Here is a 15,272-nt window from a genome sequence, read left to right on the forward strand (position 1 = left end):
AGTTTCCTTTAATTAGTTCAGAGTTCGGTGACAACATATTTAATCAGTGAGCTAACAAGTGCAACAGCTGATTGCTCTCACCGCCCTCTGTGTATGTGTTGGCTGAAAGAGTAAATACAATTACTTTCACTGCAACAATAAAGTGGCATCCTAATTTTATTACAGTAACAACCTTTTAGAAGTGTCATGCAGCAGTGAAAATTGATTATTTCCTAAGTACTTTTTCCCCCCTTTAACATGTCACTGTGGTTTAACCCTTTGGCAATGTGATGGCTAAATTGGAGTCCATCTGTCAAAAAGACCGACCACTGTGTCTCTTCTGCAAGGTATTGAGATGGTCCTGAGTGCATTGCTTGAATTCATGTTAGCAGCTATATTTCTAAGTGGCAAAATGTGGCCTTCAGCAGACAGAGGAGTCTGTTCAAAATTCAGTGTTTTTCCAATTAGTTAAACACACCTAGAAGCCAGCAGTTTTTTATAGTGTTTTTGTCAGTGAGATAGAAAATAGGTGTCATTTTTCTCATCCTCTTCATGACTTATATAGAGAGATTCATTTATTTTCTTTATATTAATTAGCTTGGATTTTGCTATGATTTTCCGAGGTTGGCAAAAGAGAACTCTCAAAAGCAATGCTACTCACTGAGGAAACATTTCTTCCTAAGTCCATGGTCCTTTGAGGGTTACAGTGTTTGGAGTACATTTTTCTTCAAACAGTTGTACAACTGAAACCACTAAGGTATAATAAAAATTGTTAAGAGTAACCTGCTCCTTTTGCCGCCATTACCTGTAGAATGTGAAAGACTCAGTTGATCTTTATTTATTTTTTTTTAACATTTTTATTGGAGTATAATTGCTTTACAATGGTGTGTTAGTTTCTGCTGTATAACCAAGTGAATCAGCTATACATATACATACATCACCATATCTCCTCCGTCTTGCGTCTCTCTCCCACTCTGCCTATTCCACTCCTCTAGGTGGTCATAAAACACCGAGCTGATCTCCCTGTGCTATGCGGCTGCTTCCCAGTACCTATCTATTTTACATTTGGTAGTGTATATATGTCCATGCTACTCTGTCACTTCGTCCCAGCTTACCCTTCCCCCTTCTCATGTCCTCAAGTCCATTCTCTAAGTCTACATCTTTATTCCTGTCCTGCCCCTAGGTTCTTCAGAACCATTTTTTATTTTTATTTTTTAGATTCCATATATATGTGTTAGCATATGGTATTTCTTTTTCTCTTTCTGACTTACTTCACTCTGTATAACAGTCTCTATGTCCATCCACCTCACTACAAATAACTCAATTTCGTTTCTTTTTATGGCTGAGTAATATTCCATTGTATACATGTGCCACATCTTCTTTATCCATTCATCTGCTGATGGACACTTAGGTTGCTTCCGAGTCCTGGAAATAGAGCTGCAATGAACATTGTGGTGCATGACTCTTTTTGAATTATGGTTTTCTCAGGGTATATGTCCAGTAGTGGGATTGCTGGGTCATATGGTAGTTCTATTTTTAGTTTTTTGAGGAACCTCCATTACTGTTCTCCATAGTGGCTGTATTTATTTACATTCCCACCTACAGTGCAAGAGGGTTCCCTTTTCTTCACACCCTCTCCAGCATTTATTGTTTGTAGATATTTTGATGATGGCCATTCTGACTGGTGTGAGGTGATACCTCATTGTAGTTTTGATTTGCATTTCTCTAATGATTAATGATGTTGAGCATCCTTTCATGTGTTTGTTGGCAATCTGTATATCTTCTTTGGAGAAATGTCTATTTAGGTCTTCTGCCCATTTTTGGATTGGGTTGTTTGTTTGTTTGTTTGTTTGCGGTACGTGGGCCTCTCACCGTTGTGGCCTCTCCCGTTGCGGAGCACAGGCTCCAGACGCGCAGGTTTAGCGGCCATTGCTCACGGGCCCAGCCGCTCCACGGCATGTGGGATCTTCCCGGACTGGGGCACGAACCCGGGTCCCCTGCATTGGCAGGCGGGCCCTCAACCACTGCTGTTTTTTTCTTCATTGGGTTTCCTTGCCTTTAGCCATCATAGAAAATACGGAGACAAAGTTCTTACTAAAATGTCTTTTGTTATCTCCTTATAAAGACTCCTGATCAAACATATCAGAAGGAATTTTAATTAAAAGAAAGCAAAATCTATATAGTAGGATCCAGGACACTTTTGTTCATTTCAGCCGTAGTAGTGATGTTGTTATACATCATCATCTTCATTGTTAGCTTTATTTGATGCGTATATGCCAGGTAACCTAGCTGCATTATTTCCTTTAATCCTCACAACCACTCTGGGAGGTAGACACTATTACAACACCCATTTTTCAGATGAAGAAACAGACACAGAGGAGTGAACACTGCAGTCGGATCTGAACGAGGCCTGCACCGTGAACCTCAAGGTTGGTGAAAGGTGATCTTGCCCACATTGCTAAATTCCTTTCCATCTTACATGCATTAGGGCCATTCCAACTGGTTTTTGGCAACCTGGATATTACAGAAGAGGCTTGGAGTTCTTTATCTGTGACCCCAGTGGGGCTCATAGTTTCCCCCATAAGACAGATCTGCACCAAGGTCTCTTTTTCACAGACCAACTTCCTCTCAGCACCAGAGATTGATTCAAGGGGAACATCATTGTTTTTCTTTCCAGAACGATAAAACTCTTTCTTTTGAGCTCATTTCAAAAGACAGGATAACCTAGGTCTTGGAGCCTGGTAGGCATGGGTTCAATCCCTGACACTGCCTCTTATTATCTATGTGACTCCTGAACAAGTTACTTAACTTTTGAACGTCATTTTTCTCATTTGTAAAATGGAGCTGCAGATACACATTATATATAAAATAGATAAACAAGAATTTACCATATAGCATAGTGAACTATATTCAATATCTTGTAATAACCTATAATGGAAAAGAATCTGAAAAAAATAGATACATATATGTGTATAACTGAGTCACTTTGCTGTATACATGAAAATAACACAGTATTGTAAATCAACTATACTTCAGTTAAAAAAATGGAGCTACAGATACCTACTATATAGACCTGTTGTGAGTATTAAATGAGATCACAGAGCTCAAAAATTGTTATTCAATTCAAGAGATATATGAAACCAAACAGACAAAAAGTTTTGAACAACCACCAAACCTCCACAATTAAATAGAGCCAACAAAAAATTATGTAGTACAGGCTTGCTTCTCATGTTTGTAGTTTACATACCACTTGTGCTACCAATGTCTGGAAGGCTGGAAATATATTTAAAAGAGGAGAAAATGATGTTGGTGCAACTAGTAACACAGATATATGTGGGAGTACCCTGACTTTTGAAATGTCTTTTTCTATTTCTATGAGATGACTTGAGTGGTTTACATTTCCCTTAGTGGCTCCGGGTTTCTGCCACCATTGAATTCATTTAGTTGTGGGTTCTCTCATCATCACAAATATGCTGCAGCTATTTTCCAGCGGCTCCCCACAACTGGTTAACACTGTGGTCCTCCTCATCCCATGCTATCAGTGACCCAAGGCTATGTGTTTAGCAGCGAACTCCATTCACTGAAGTTTGTGGGCAATGATTACATTGCAGGCCGTATGTAAATAAGTTAAAATTGAGATTTTGCTACATTGTAAAAATTCCTCTGGGTGACTCCCAATGGCCCACCCATAATCGGATCAAATTTTCACACCTTGCTGAGCATCTCTCTTTCTCTCTGCCAACGTGTTCCACTTTCCCCATCCTCCTGGAAACACCCAAGCTTGTACTTAATCATTCAGAAATCATTTAGTTCTCATTTCTCCCCTCTAAGATTTTCTTTCCTCCACAACCAAATGGCTCATCAATGTGTTTTGTGATGTTTCAGGGAGAATTGATGCTGGTCTCTCAGGAGGTGGAAGTTGCCATGGTCATTTATAGTTTTAAACCCCCTTCCCCCTTCCCACTATATGTTCATTCATAAAGGTTTTATTAGGTACCTCTTGTATGCCTATTAATGGTAAGTAAATGATGAAGAATGTCTCTGTGTGCTCTCCTTGGTCGTCTTTATCATTCTTGTCTATTAATAACTGTTGTGACTTTGGGGAACATCAACAGAGTGAAAACCGAGATAAAAAGTATTCTTTCCTCATAATGTGGGATTATCAAAACATTGCTTCTAAGTCATTGTCTTCACAATTGGATAGTCAAAGTATTATATTAGCGTTGATATTCCAGAGAGTGATAAAGTAAGAAAGATAGTAAAGACCTCACAGCATAATCTGGGGACAGCCAAGTCCTGATGGCTAAAAGTAAAATGGCCAAAGAAATGAGAAACAGAATCTGGGTTAGAATTTAGGGTCTTCTCTTTTTCACTTCTGGATTCACAATTCTCTTTCCATTGCCACTATGTCTCTGTATTTCTTTGTCCCTATATTTCTTTGTCCCACTGGAATATTCATTTAGAAGACACTAAGAGAAAGTTGGCGGGTAATTACTTATAGCAGAATTTTGAAAAAAAAAACCCAAACCTGGAATAGTCAACAGTGTTGATATGCAAGTGGAATGGGAGTATTAAAACCTTTATTGGGTAGACTATTTATATATTCACCTGTGGCTATAAGATTATAAGTTTTTGTAATAACCAAAATTTAACATTTTAATATGGCGCTCATGAACTCTTAAAATCCTGTTTTTAATGTCAGTAATGATTGAAGTGAAGTTACATCAAGGCATCTAAAAGAGGCTGTTAAAATCTCAACTGTAATCTGAAAGGCTTAAGTTAGAAAGCTAACATATGTACCAGGTGCCTTCCTACCTAAATATTCAATAAAATAAGATAGGATTCTCAGAACAATGACCAAAATGGACATGTAGCATTAGGATATTTTGTTGCCTCCTAATGATTCCTGTGAAAAACATTAAGTAGTTTTAGGTGGACATCAATTTTGTTTTCCCTCCCCTGTGGACTAGGCTATTTTATCATCTGCAGGAAATCAGAGAAAAATAATTGCATTGTAAAAATGATCTTGGCTTCCTTCAAAGTTTTTAATTGCTTTATTTTTCCCCTTGAAACACCTGATGTTTAATAGGCAGAAAAAGTACAGGGATAATAAACATTTTTAGAAATAAACAAGAAACACCAAAGTATTATTGACTGCTGTTGAAGCCTCCCACAAAAATAGATTAATAGAAAAAATAAAGCTCTCTTCCATAAATTGGCTTAACAGGATGTGCTGTCTTAAGATTCTCTCCAGGACTGTGAAATACTGTCACTTCAGTGATGAGAGGAGGCTAAGTAAATTGCACTCACTAGTGACAGGTCTGGCAGTGCAGACATTTCACTCCTCCTTGCTGAGAGCTCAGACATAGGTCAGAACTAGCCAGAATGGACAAGAGCATGGAAATATTTCTCCAAAGCAACTCTACTGGCATTTTCCTGAAGTTTTAGCACAGAATGGGGCCTTTCCTTGCTTACAAGAAAATTCCATTTTTCATCCTCGGGAGAGCCATGATTGCATACTGTTTTTAATGCCTCAGAAGAAACTGAAGCCTTTCTTCAGATTAAAGCCATCATCTGAGTGACATCATGAAGGAATCCATCAGTTATCACCCAGGGAACAGACTTGTCCCCAAGGGAACAGTTTTGGAGGAGCAAAGGCCTGAAGGTATATTTATAAGACAGAGGAGTTGGCTATTTCCAGGATTTTTAATGCATAAATTTGCAGGTTGAGATAATCCTATGTTTGGAGAGTTGGTTGCTCTTTACAAAAGTAATTAAACAACATTCACTATTTTGATTAAAGCCAAGCTAGGTGTGTTTAATTTCCTTTGGAAACATCCCTATTTCCTTTTCCCTGGTGTGAATCCTGCCACATGCATACTGCTGTTTCTGTTATCCACAATCTTTGGCCAAAAAGGATGCCAAGCAGGGTAACCAGTGTTGAGGGTAGTAAAGGAGAAATCCTATGTGTTCATATTTAAAACAAGCAAACTCAAATAGCTGGAAGAGACAGGCTATAATTCATTCCTGCCTGTGGCTTAATATCCTTTGGAAACTGGAAGCACAGTTTCTCCCTGCAGAATGGTACGCTAAGAGTAATTGTCAATGGAAATGACAAATACAGAGAAAAACTTTATCCTTTGGTTGGTGTGAAACAGTAACAGCAGAGAGCAAGACAAAACACATGCTTCTCAATCCTTCTCCCCACCCACAAAGTTTAACTGACCTCTTCTTGCAAAGGAGCAGTATAGTGAATTGGTTAACACTACTGACCAGGGGAGCCTGAATGGCTTTGCTTTGAATCTCAGTTTTACTAATCTGTGACCTCAAGTGGCTCAGTGTCCTATTTATAAAATGAGGATCATAACTGCATTACATTATGGAATTGCCATAAATAGAAGGTATGTGACATGCTTGGCACATGCCTGGCACACAAGTAAGTGCTCAAAACTGATAGCCATTGTTTAGCACAGAAGTGTGGCTGTGTGGGAACATAGCTGCTTGATTAAAGAGAGGCAAATTGTATTTACTCATGAATTAATTAAACAAAGCACTGACACTATGTACTAGATGCTGTGCTAAGCTTGGGGTACGACGGCAAAAAAAGAGCCAGTCTCTACCCTCATGGTGCTTAGACTTGAGTGGTGGATACAAACATTAAATAAATCATACATGTGACTATATGACTACAATTAAAGTGTCTTGAAGAAAATGTAACTAATGCCATGAGAGAATATAAGAGGGATCCTAAACTAAACTCCGGAGTCAGGAAAGGTCTCCCTGAAAAGGTAACATTTAAGACAAAACTTAAGGATCAGTAGGAGTTAGCCAAATAAAAGGGATTAGGGCTGGTGGTGCGTGCTTCAAACAGAGAGAACAGTGTGAACCAAAGGACTGATATAGGAACTCACTTGGCATACTTGAGGAAAAGAGAGCAGGTCGGTGAGAAGAAGCCGAGTGAGAGAGGAAAAGAGTGAGAGAAAAGAAAAAGTTGCAGAGGCAAGTAGTGGCTAGATTATGCAGAAACTTCTAGGTTTTTGTTAACAATTTTGAATTTTTTTTCTAAAAAATGTCAAGAAGCAGTTAAAGGGATTTGAGTGTAGTGAGTGACATAATCAGACTTGCCTTTTATGGAGGTCATTCTGGCTATTGTTGGAGAATGGATTTGGAGGGGAAAGAATAGATGTACAGAGAAGTTAAACTTTCACTGGACAAGTCTTTGTGAAGGGTGATGGACCTGGCTGGTAAAAGTGAAGACATGGGAAATCTGAGTGAATTAGAGATGTTTGGAAGGTAAAGGTGAGAGGACTTGGTGGGGAATTGGACGTGATTGGGATGAAAGAGAGGCAAGGCTCAAGGATGACTCACAGATGTCTTGGCATGAGCAAGTAGACAGATACAGGTGTCAACTGCTGATGAGCTAGTTGAGTTAATACCATTGCTGTTGATAAGGTTTGTAGATATCCACTAAGGGTAATGTCATTTGATGGAAACATTGATTTCAGCTTGGAAATGCATAATCAAAAAATTCATAATAACATTTTATAATAAGTTGCCAAATAAATAGATCTCTGGTGTAAAATCTCTTTCCTCTTATGTACCCCTGCTGCAGTTCTAGTGTTTTTGATGTTTTACACATACAAATATTTTCTGGTATTTAGCAATTTCTCTGTCTTCTTCCTTCTCATCCTTCTTCTCCCCCTTGTCTCTCTCGCAGCATCTAGCCCTTCATCATAACACTTACTTCCATGAGGGCTGCCTTGATCGGAGACAATAATAAGATGGATAAAACTAGAGCACTAAATAGGCACCAGCCAGTGAAAGATAAGGCTAAAGAGGAGAGGAGGCTTTCTCAGTGGCTTGCTAGGTAAACTGAATGGGAAGAGTAAAAGGGGCATTTCTCGTTTTCAGAAGTTGGAGAACTCTAGAACATTCAACATTGCTATAATCTCATACTCAGAGTACCCATGGGATAAAATGCTATTTTTCTGCTGCTTCAGTCAAACTGTTCTAGTGACCATAGCATTTTGAGGCATTTTGAGGTATTTTGACATCATTGCCCAAAGGTAATGAGAGAGCATGGAACCGTATTATTTTTTTCAGTCTATTTTTTCTCTTTTTCTCTCTTTGTCTATTGTGTTCCTATTATTTCTGGAACAGAAACTTAGTTAAAAAACTAAATTAGAGGAGCCTCCTAATTTGTTTGACTCTGCAAAGAAAACTTTGGCATCCTGGGTATTAGTCTATAAATTACGGTTGTAGAAACAACTTCTGCTTCTTATTGATAAAATATTACCAATATTGTTAACAAATAATAAACCAATAAAGTGACTGCTTACTGTTAAAAATAACCATATAACACTTTCAGAGTCATGAAATGTAATGAGGTGGCTACATTTTGCAATTTTATGAGCGTTACCTACATAACATGTGCTGTGGAAAGAGTGTGTCCCCCCCAAATCCATATGTTGAAGCTCTAATTCCAAATATGGTGGTATTTGGAGGTGTGGCCTTTGGGGTTAATTAGGGTTAGGTTAGGTTATGTAGTTGAGGGCCCCATGATGGGACTAATGCTATGTCAGCATACTGCAGGGTGGGTGTATACAAGTCAGAAAGCGGCTCATCAGAACCCAACCTCACTGGCACCCTGATCTCAGACTTCCAACCTCCAGGACTGGGAGAAATAAATGTTGTTGAAACCACCCAGTCTATGGTGTTTTCTTACAGCAGCCTGAGCTGACTAAGACACAACATGGCTCCAGCAATTTTGTGTGTTTGCTTCCTTTTTGAACTGAGAAGATTGAGATGACGTTAAAATAAGACATTTCCTTAGGTCAAATGTATACTTTTTATATTGTTGTTGGATTCAACAACTGTTGGTTCTTTATCCTTCACAGTATTCTTACATAGGTACCAACTGCTGGGGATTGTGTTTGAGAGAGAGAGAGAGAGAGAGAGAGCGAGAGTTTGTAAGACAGAGGTGGAGAGGGAGAGAGATTGAGATTCTAGGTTCTGGTCTCTTTATTGGATCACTCACAAAGGAAATGGGAACTGACATTTAGTGGGTCCTTACTACGTACCAGGCACTGTCCCAGACTTTTTACATGTGTTATTTTTTCCTGGTCCTTGTAAGAACTTCATTTTATACACAAAGAACCTGAGGCTCAAGGAGGTTTAATAATTTGCCCACTGTTGCACAACTGGTAGAAGGCTGAGTTATAATTTCAAACATGGTTCTGGACTCCAGATTCTAACTTCTTTTCTATAATTTTCATTGCTTCTATGAGAATTTCTTCCATCTTCACTCAATTCACCAACTGTGGAAGTTATGAGACGCCTTCACTTAGACCCTGCCTGATTCAGCTGGGGAAGTACGACAGGAAACAACCAGATGACACTGTATACATTGACTAGGTGACACAGCATACAGCATGATTGGGTAGGATGTAGGCTGTAGGCACATTCATATTTGGAGAAGAGAAGTGCACTGTGGTTAGTGTTAGCTGAGAATACCATGTGAGGGGACACACACACACACACACACACACATGCACACACACACACACCTTGAGAGGACCTCCATGGTCTGTGGGATGTTTAGGTGCCAGAGAAGACAGTGGAGGACATGATTCCACACAGAAGTGATTATGAGCACTGAGAGTAGCAGAGCAGGTGAAGCATCTCCACACCATGCAGGTGAGACCGAGCACTGATGGAGACCGCAGGCCAGACTGAAGAGCCTGGCATCGATCCCATTAGAGCTCATTTTAGCATAATGCTCAGCTCAGCTCAGCTTAGCACTTAGAGTGGGGTATGGGAGCTGCTTGTCCATGTCCCAGACGCTAAGCTTTTAGGCTGTGCAAGAAACACTAGCAATTTGGCCAAACTAGGCAAAGCTTATGTTGGGCTCATAGTGTTAATAAGACTAAATTCTAGTTATTTTGTTTTCTGGTTTGGTTTGGATGCACACAAGCTCTGTTTTCTGCAAAGCTGATGATAAATTAAGTATGCTTTCTGTCACAAAAATTGACAAGATTAAGCGTCCCGTGGTCATTGCATTTCTGATTATGGTAGGATCATTAACAAGCAAACATCTGGCCATTATTCCTGATGAATCTGTTCCTTGATATCTCTTGACAAGGAGAGTGGGAGGGGTCAGTGAATTCAAGCACAGATGAACCACATTGCGATGACCCTGGCCGTTGACTCTAGTAGTTGTCGTTAATGAAGCATTTTGCATAATTGATTATTTGAAATCGAAAGATATATCAGTCATATTGTGCCATAGGGCACTTGCATTGTCTCAGAAGCAGAAAAACTACTCAGGGGAATGTGTTTTTGGAGCTGTGGTTGGTGACTTGACAGAGTGGATACGGGGGCTGGGTGTAAAGCATTGATTAGTCACAGGTTCCTGACATCAATCTATGCATAAAGGAGTGAAAAGGAAAAGGTCTTCCCCAGCACTCAGAAAGCCTTGTGCTCAGTGAGGCATCCTCACAGACAGCCTTTTCCAGAGCGCTGGGGACAGACAGCTCCCAGCCTGACTACCTGCCACAGCAGGTGACCGAGACTTGCTGAGTGAACCATCAGGAAGGGCATGCGCCAGGGCAGCCTTCTGCACGGAGTGTGCTATTTCTGGACCCTGCTGTATGGAGGCAAGCTGCTAAGGTGCATCATTCTGGAGCCTCTTCTGCCACCTCATCAAGCCATGTGTTCAATTTCAGAGTTCAGGGAGGATGACAAACAACCAAGCAGAATTCTCCTTGAGCTCAGACAGGAGGGCAACTTCTTCCTCAAACCTGTGCCCCTCCAACTCTAAAGACGTGTGCACCAGTTCTGTTCCAGGTGGAAGCATCTTTCTGCCTGGCAGCCCTCGGCCCCTGTGCTTCCTCTAGCATCTGAGATTTAGAACCACTGTCTTGAGAGCTGGAAGAGGCATCAGACATCATCCAGATAAGGCCTCCTGTTACAGAATGGGACAATGAGAACTCAGAGAAGTGACTTGCTAGGCACCGTGAAGAGTTGGCAGCAGGTCTGGGATGGAGCACAGAATTATTTCAGCTTTCCTCTGTCTCTTCCATGTACCAACAGGTAATGTGTTAGGTTTGTAGTGACACAATAACACAGAGATTCAGGGCAGAAGCAATTGCTCTTTAGTACTTCCTCTCATTTCCCTGCTCTACTTTTCCTCCCAATTGTTTGACTCTCCTTTCACAGTACCCCTCTTATCTGTCCCATCCAAGGCATTCAAGTGCCACTACCCTGGTTCAGACAGGAGCAATGTCAGCAATGTTTTGCCCGTCTTCCTGCCTCCAGCCTCTTCCTCTCTAACCCCCCTTTCACAGTGCTACTTAAATCTGACCTTTGCATCCCTGACAAGGATACTCTGCTGCTCAAAATTTGTCAGTGTCATGTCACTTCTAACAGAGGAAAAACCAAGACCCTGAGTATGATATTTAATTTCATCCATTATGTGTTCTCAACTATTAGGCAATGGAAAGTGAGCCAGCCTGGGAAGCTGGGCTGCTGAGGGTCATCTCAGCTCAGCCATTAGCTGTGCAACATGGGAAAGGCGCTTAATCTCTAAGATGCAGCTTCCTCATGTGTGACGTAAGGGGTTAGGACAGGACGAACACTCACGCATTTTCAGGTTGTTCTAATTCTCGTCTCCACACTCACTACTCTCCGTCATGATCCCTGTGCTCTGGTCAGTTGTACTTCTCGTTATTTTCTAACAAAAGCCATTCTTCCTATCATTTAATTTCAGCCTGTTGAAATCCTATCCATCTTTTAAAATGCAGCTGAAAAGTTACTTGGAGCCATTTCTGACTGCTCAGAGAAACAATGCAAACTCCTGACTGTGTTCTCTTATACCTCAGTCCTGTACTTCTATGACACTTTTTATCATGCCTGTCTGTGCACCCACCTTTTTTTCTTCTTCCTTACAGGTAGATCTGTGTCTTGTTCATCTTTGTTTCCCCTATAATGCCTGGCTCAATGCTTTTCACAAAATTGATGTCCAATAAATATTTGTGGAATTGAACAACTGCAGTTTGTACCAAGAAAAAATGAAAAAATGTCTTTTTCTCTCTGGAAACTGATTAGGTGTACCTAAATTCAGCAAGAAAATGTAATGAGATTTAACTGTAACTCACCTGGATATTTATGCTACTTAGCTCATTCAAGTGTTGGGGTATTCATAATTGAACTAGTCTGTTCATTATTAGATAATTTGCCGCACATGTATTAATTGGTGGTATCCATCTTGTCTATTAGTATTTACTTTCATTTTTGTAGGAGGGGGTCTTAGCCTATATCTTATCACATTCCATGGAACTAAACACATCTGGCCATATTTGGCAGATGGATGGGAAGGTCCATATAGATTCAATTTACTTGAGGGAGCAAGGAATGTCCTAGAAGAGAATTTATCAGATTCAATTTGCATGAGGGAACAAGGAAAGTCCTAGAAGAGAATTTATCCTAAAGGCAGATGGAGTCAGACAGTCTTGGTCAGTAATAAAGACCTAGCAGTCAGGGAGGACATGTCCTTCTGAGAAATGATAATAACGGTAATTAACATTTATTGAATGCTTACCAAGTGTCAGGCATGGTGCTAAGAGCTCTATAAGCATTATCTTGCTTATTCTTCATTCTATCCTATTAAGGTAGGAACTATTATCCATCTTTAAAAAATGAGGAAACTTAGGAAGACATATGTGTCTGGTAAATATTTAGTTAGTGACAGAGAAAGAATCAAACCGCAATCAGACCCGACAGATTGGTCCGACTCTAGAGCAGGGTTTGGCAAACTACAGGCAAATATGGCTTGTGGCCTGTTTTTCTATGGACTCAGACTAAGAGCATTAGTACATTTCTAAATGGTTGTCGAAAAACAGAACAAAACAAAAACAAAGAATATGTGACAGCAGGCATATGAGGCTCACAAAGCCTGAAATATTTACTCTCTGGCCCTTTGTAGACAACTTTTGCTGAGCCCTGAGTTCTAGCACCAAACCCCATTGCTGCTCAGTATGTCAAGGTCTTTAGAATTATCACTGGACTCTTTCCCCATTAGACTTGTCTTTCAAGACTAGGGAGAGAAAGTGTAGCAAGTAATACCTGAAAAAGTGATTTTACTGAAGATTCTTTAAGATATCAGGGGATAAGAGTACCACTTTTGTCCATATGTAACAAAATATAGCACAAGGAAAGGACAGAGGCATGGAATACAAGGTGGCTTTTATATCCTAAAGATTACCAGGATTTCTCTGAGCTCTGCTGTGCAGGCCGTGCCACACATCGGTGCTTAGATGTCTGCAGTATGGGGCAGCCTGTGACCATAGACCTGCCTGAGAGAAGATAACACAAGGGAAGAAAGGAGAAGCCAGCTGACAATAGATTTTTATGAACAAACATTACTCAAAACCTAGATTCTATCTAGGAGTGGGGGATGAATAGGTAGAGCACAGGGGATTTTTACAGAGCAGTGAAACTTTCTGTATGATACTGCAAATAGTGGATATGTGATACTGTGCATTTATTGAAACCCATAGAACTATACAACACAAAGAGTGAACCTTAATGTAAACTATGGGCTTTGGTTAATAATACTGTATGAATATTGATTTATCAATTGTAAGAACTGCAGCACTCCAAAGCAAGATGTTAATAGAAGGGGAAACTGTACAGAAGGATAGGATAGAGGATATATGGAAACTATACTTTCTGCCCAATTTTTCTGTAAATCTAAAAAAATAAAGGTTATTAATTTAAAAAAACCCACCTAGATTGTATCAGAAAAAAAATCATTTTAGTTGTTTGGGGAGATGTTTCATAGGTCTATGATCTCATAATAACAGGTGAGATTAAGTCATGAAATGCTATTTATTCTCTTAAGAGAAACTCAATAATGTCCTTCTTCCCAGAAGACTTGTGTGGCCTGGGGAAATCCATTTATTTCCAGTGATCTATGCTTTAACTGCAGACTTGTCAGTTTGAGTGAAAATTATCAGACATTTCTCTTATTAAGAAAAGTGTTTAGTAGTTAATGGAGAAACTCTGTGAATTCATCAAAAAAAGTTGTTGGAAAAACTTGAACAAATATATCAACAAAAGCAAATGTTTATTAAATTCTCACCAAGGGGCAAATTCTATTGGTACATTAAAAGAAGTTTAAGACATGGCTCTTACCCATAAAACAACAAGCAGTCTCAGTGATGAGATCAAATGTATAGGCATATGAGTAAGAGCACATTTTTTCATTAAAAAATTATTGAATACTCATTAGATGCCAGACACTGTTAAAATCCCTGAAGAAAAACTCCTACTCTGTGGAGGTTATATTTTAATGACAAAAATCAGACAGTAAGCAAAGGAAAAAACATATGAACAAAATAAGTTATAAACAAAATAATTTTATTTCCTTCATGCTATGAAGGAAATAAAATGGGGCCAATGCAATAGTGATTTGGAGTGAGAGCTGGTTTAGATTTTGCATTCAGAGAAGGCCTCCCAGAGTAGGTGACATCTAAACCAAGATTCGAATTATAAAACAGATTGTATATTAGTATTATATGCATTGGGGTAGGGAGTGAATTTCTCATTTCCTTTTCTGATTCCTGTGCCCACGAAGGAAGGAACTGAAACCAAAACCTACAGCCTCCCTCTTTGTCACCTACTTACTCCTCTCCATAGGGAAAAGGAGTGATTTATCGGATTCCTCCTGTTTTAAGAATTTCACTGAAATAAAGTTTACTAGTGGGAATTACTCTGCCACAGCCCTCTTCACTGCCTGAGCCCTGGTATGGCAGGCTCTCTAGGTTGGCTTAAAGGAAGGGTATCTCAGTGGAATCTTCCCTGCAATTTCCTCTGAGTGTCAGCTGCTCTGTTGGCAATGACAGGTAAGTCAGGTTGGGCCTGTTCTTTGAGTCTATTTTCAATTAAGGAGGGGGACAGGAAACCCCACTTCAGCCTCAGGCCTAAAAGCCTCATTATACACTGTAGTTGGTTAATATAGTTTATACAACACAGTTTGATAAGTTAGACTTTCTTATTTGGCTAGTAAAACTTCTGCATATATTTCTGGAAAGGAGGAGTCGCAAGTGATACCCTGAGTTCTGAGAAAAAAGGAAAAGTATTAAAGAAAGAAAAAAAAACTTTTTTTAATTGCAGATAAGAAAAGAATGGTTTGGAATCATAGAACTTATTTTCCTATTGTCTGGAGGTATCTCACTGACACTGCATACATTGTCTATTAACATTATAAAATACGATGATACTAATAATGTACT

This window comes from Monodon monoceros, unplaced genomic scaffold (assembly GCF_005190385.1).
Source record: "Monodon monoceros isolate NGI ecotype Baffin Bay Population unplaced genomic scaffold, NGI_Narwhal_1 Super_Scaffold_18, whole genome shotgun sequence".
Taxonomy (NCBI): Eukaryota; Metazoa; Chordata; class Mammalia; order Artiodactyla; family Monodontidae; genus Monodon; species Monodon monoceros.